At 35.8% G+C, this 5520-nt stretch overlaps 1 pseudogene; it reads left to right on the top strand.

Annotated features, from left to right (window-relative positions):
* Positions 1-652: 652 nt before the first annotated feature.
* Positions 653-2146, top strand: LOC128226878 (uncharacterized; annotated as a pseudogene).
* The last annotated feature ends 3374 nt before the right edge of the window (positions 2147-5520 follow it).

Below are 5520 nucleotides of genomic sequence, written 5' to 3'. Positions count from 1 at the left end.
AAAGTGTCTTATTTGTTCCTTTTTCAGAACCAAAAAACAAAGCTTTATACAGAACCTTCAAAGAAATGTGGATAATTATAGAAAATCTCACTTGTCCTGGAACATTCAAAACCTCGATCATGCCAACTACAAATCATTGAGAGCGATAGAAGACAATAACGAAAGGGAAATCCGAGAATTCTTGTTCAGTCACAGCCCTGAATCTGAACTACCACATAAGATGCTCGTAACAAATCAGCCTCAAATGGTTCCTCTGAGACTTCAGAAGCGTGAAGCTGAACTACCACAAAAGATGGCGATGGATATTACGCCTCAAAAGAATCCTCTGAGACTTCCGAAGCGTGAAGCTGAACTACAACAAAAGATGGCGATGGATATTACGCCTCAAAAGAATCCTCTGAGACTTCCGAAGCGTGATGCTAAACTACCACAAAAGATGGCGATGGATATTACGCCTCAAAAGAATCCTCTGAGACCTCATAAGCGTGAAGCTAAACTACCACAAAAGATGGCGATGGATATTACGCCTCAAAAGAATCCTCTGAGACTTCAGAAGCGTGAAGCTGAACTACCACAAAAGATGGCGATGGATATTACGCCTTAAAAGAATCCTCTGAGACTTCAGAAGCGTGAAGCTGAACTACCACAAAAGATGGCGATGGATATTACGCCTCAAAAGGATCCTCTGAGACTTCAGAAGCGTGGAGCTGAACTACCACAAATGATGGCCATGTTTATTGAGCCTCAAAAGGGTCCTCTGAGACTTCAGAAGAGGGAAGTGGAAAACACTTCGCAAATGATGGTAAATAAGATAAATCCATGGTTTCAGTGTATTGTTCTATTTGTTAACAGTGAAAAAGACAGGGGCAAATTCAAACACAATTACCATCGCTTACCTCTGCAAATAATGCTGGAACAATTGAGTATGTAGAAACTGGACGGCATTTATTTACATTAGAATAGCAATGACATATTACGTCCAAAGTCCAGGCAGCCATGGAGTTGATCAAGTCTACAAATACAGAGCTGTACCGCGCTATTAACCAATTTATCGGATGCATAGCTTTCTATAAGGCAGAGCATCACAGATCACCTGGTGGAACTATCAGCTCAGCTCTTTGAGTTATCTGGCAAGAAAGACCCTAGTGTCTATGAAGAACAATCGGTGGCGTACTATGCTGAACCGATAGTTCATGAGTTCATACATTCGTCCCTTTTCCTAGCTAATATGGTACACGGGACCTACATCGACCTCCGTTTAATCTCCAATGTTAAGGCTTACTCGCCTTTACGCAAGGAACTGCGGGACTTTGACAAAACGTTTCATGAGTCATATGTTACAGCAGGTAAACATAAAGGATATTTGTAACTTTTCTAGAGAATGTTTTCATTAATAGACATGAACTAGATAATTACATTTTGTAACTAATGATATTACTTTTGACATGACATCGTTTGATATTAACGATGTAATATATCGAAGCCTAAGCTAAAATCACCATGTCACTAACTCTGCAAAAAAAAAACTAACTGTTCGCAAATTTGAATCATATTTACCATTTTCTTGTAGAAAACTCCTGTAATTTAACGCAGTTCAAATAATTTCAAAAATGGTATCCTCCATGGTTACATAGTTTGCGAAACATTAATAAAGACTTCAACTTAAGTTATAAAACATGTTCGAGTATCCCGAGTATTATTTTACAGTATGTAACGGTATACAATACTGCGAAAACGCAATACATTTACTACGGATATTATTTTTGATAAACGAGAAAATGAAGTGAATTCAGTTTAAAAAAAGATTCACAGATAACCTTGCCACTTAATTCACAAGGTATTTACTGGGCTGTTTTTTTTCATTATTGAAACAAATTAATTGACATATTTAAGTACCACAGTGTACATATATTGAGATATGTCGAATTTTTGTTTGAATTAATACATTGTTGATTCAATTTCAGGCGTTATCATATTTCAATCACGAGCGGGCAGTTTGGAGAAGGCTCAGACGTACGTGGGAGGTCTACGTACCGCTGTGGACAATTTGATAGCAATTCAGAAAGACTTGGGCGTACTAAATGCTTCTGGAGCGGCCATGTTACAGGCCATGGATGATGTACTGACTTTGATTAGAATAAAATAGATGGATTTCTTAAAGTCCATTGTAGTTACTTCTCCTTGATCTAAACTAAACACGTCACCTCTGAACCAGACACTTTTGCCTAAAAAATGAAATTTAAAAAAAAGGTTAGATAAGGTAAATACAGATATATTTGAAAGTTAATCAATTAAGCGTTTGATTAATTCAGAAATCATTCTTATTTTATATAGAAGTTAGGTGAAACCTATACTCCAAACTTCCGGAAATATGCCTGAATCTAACATGACGTTAACCAATTAACCAACAAATGCAATCTCACTACAAAATATTCATTTATTATGTTATCATAGAAAGAAGGGCGTAATATTCTTCAAAAACATTATCTTTGTGTTTCAGGCACATTAAACGTTGTATTCAGCGTTAATAATCAAGTCAATTATCATGAACGAGTCAGCCGTTACGGTACATAACGTGACATCCGGGGAAACCACATGGGCGGGGGTGGTTTACTAAAAAAAATATTAATTAACTGAAACTGCAATAGGCTTAATTGCTGCCATTACATGTGGCTAAAAGTTCATTCAATGTAAGTAAATACCTACATTAAATTCTGTTATCGCTTACTGTTCTCTAAAATCCTATATTGTCTTTCGATACTATCTAGAAGACTTGTGTAATTTATAGTTCAGTCAATGTTAACGAAAAGACTAAATATAACCATGGGATCTAGTATACGCCGGCATGCAAAAAGTGTTTCTGGTTATCATTTGTCAAATATAGCCTTCGGGGATCGCTGACGGTTTAATTGTGTCAAAATGTACAATCGACATGCATATAAGTATATTACATTGTAGTTAATGTCATTATTGAACATAGTAATGTAACTATATTGTAGTGTAATCAGACGCCAAAAGAGGTTTACGATCTTGGTATTGGAAGACGTCTACAGCCAGGGAAATATGAACATGTCGGTAAAATAAAAACAATATAACATGTTTTCCTGAACACCACCACCTTCTAGTGATGAAGTTTCTTCCTTATCTAACTAACACGAGTGCTCGACCCACTCATTCAGCACCGACGGTGCTACTGTGAATTTTGGGTATGCGTGTGTATAGACATAAAATGAAAGGGGGTTGTTGTCATTTTTTGGTTCTTTGTATACATTTTACCATATGTTGCAAAATATCCCAGCTCGCCATTTCAACTTAACTTGAACAAGGAATCGACTAAAAGCCGTTTTAGGCTTTCGAAATTATCACGAAGAAAAACTCATTCAATCAATCAATAAGCGTTTGATTCTAGTTTCCAGTATTTTGCAGTCAGGTTCAGGGAACAAGTTACAAGCCTCCATTCACAATTGCGATTAAAATGCTGTCGAATGAAAATACAGACTGTTGTGCTACTGATGGGGATGTGCACCTTGTGCTGATTTCATTAAATTAGCCTTTATTTGATCAAGCATAATCTGAAACATATTATATCTTTAAATTAAATACTTGAGGAAAATGTGATTTGGCTTTTGCAATGCTGTACCGAACAATTCTTGATAAACATACCTAGTTTATATATATATATATAGTCTGTATGCACTGTGCTGTTTGTGAAGTTTTGTGCTGTTCTTCTATGTTTCTTGTTTGTGATTTTGTGTTCTATGTCTTTGGCGTTTTCCCAGTGCCACTAAACTGGGTTTATGTTTAAACTTTTTGCTACATGGCTTGTTTCTGTAGCTTTTTGCATAAATATTGGTGTCAAATACATGATTTTCGTTGATTTTGATTTCACGGAAAGGGTTCGAAATATCTTCGAATGACTAGTAAGTGAAACTCTTTTGCGATGGTTATTCGAATAATGAACGTTGTATGACGGTAACTAAATGATCGGTACCGCCATTTTTTGTATCGTCTGATTCTGATACGTGGCCTGCATCACACGAGACGTTGGATTGGGTAACTTCTACGTATGAATAAAGGTAGCCAACAGATTTAATCATCATGTTCATTGCAACATCATAATGAAGACGGAAATATATAACGTCGAAATAAACAAAAAAATATGATGGTAACTGCACTTTAGACTTTTCTATCATGTCTTTTTAAACGCCATTGTAAACGAGCATTTTAAAATCCATAACCTCCATAACGATAATAAAAGAACGAGGCGTTAAAGAAAGGAAAAGAAACATAGTTGGCCAACTAACTTATCCGTTATTGATGTGACAACACATAAGGAAGACGGGTGACAACACATAAGGAAGACGGAAACCCTGAAATGTCGAAAACAGATTACAGAACAGAAGGGTGGTTGCACTTAAGATGACTGGAGAAAGTTGTTATTTATAGACAATATAATTGCCAATTTTGAAACCTACCTTAAAATGAGAGATAAACAAGATTAGAGCTGCAAAAGTTCCTTCCCTCAGTCTCACATTAGACCAGCAATAACCGTCTGATTGTTCATTTACAATTCCCAATAGCACGTCATGTTAGGTTCTCCACACATTGGCTGTCTCGAATGTTTGACATTGTTGTCATGTTTATCTAACTAAGGTGTTGCTATCCGCCTACAAAGAGACACGTTCATCATTTCCATACCTTTAAACTCATTTTATCGGTTCAAGACGCCATTTGGCATTGAACAGGGTTTGTTGAACCTCTTAAATATAAATTATCTTCAAAAACCTGTAAAATTTTATTAGAAAGATATAATTCAATGCTGCTTCAAATGGAAGATAATTTTAGATGTTCATGACATCAAGGCCTTTGTTTGGAACATGTTTGCGCCATTCGCCAGAGAATGAAAAGAAAACCGTAACATACTGCTTTGAGCTAAAGAAGATAATTCTTAAGGTGGAAATGAGTTGTATAATTATGTGTTATTGAAAATCGATATGAAATGCTTTACTTTGCCCAAATCCGTTGGGAATTCTTTTGAAATTTGAACGATTTAAGTGTTAGATTAAAATAAATATATGCTGTTTAGTTTTTGTTCAAAATGTCGGTAAAATAAATCAATTTAAACAAATTTTAAAAAAAACTGTCGTCCATATACCGTAAACGAGTCTCTTTTAAAGTTTGTTTCATATGCAGTGCCTACAACAATGCCATTGACATTACGTTTTAGCCGTGTCAAATCCGGCCCCAAATACTAGCTTTAGGACATTACGCTATGTGGATCTGAGTACATCGCGTTAGGGGTCACCTCACATTGACTTTTAATTAGCCAATGAAATCGCTCATTACAGTGAAGATATGAAACGTCATATTTTGGTCATAGCAAAGGTAAGCTTTGTACACAGAGTTGTGAAATGAAGCGAACTTCATATGATTTTAGTGATTTTACAACCGAGTATATCATATATTGAACAAACATTAATGATGGAAATGTATGATGTGCAATGCTAGTAAATTGTTCCA

The sequence above is a fragment of the Mya arenaria genome, chromosome 1 (assembly GCF_026914265.1).
Source record: "Mya arenaria isolate MELC-2E11 chromosome 1, ASM2691426v1".
Classification (NCBI taxonomy): domain Eukaryota; kingdom Metazoa; phylum Mollusca; class Bivalvia; order Myida; family Myidae; genus Mya; species Mya arenaria.
Note: the sequence above shows the minus strand (reverse complement) of the source record. Positions and strands in the feature narration are given on the sequence as shown.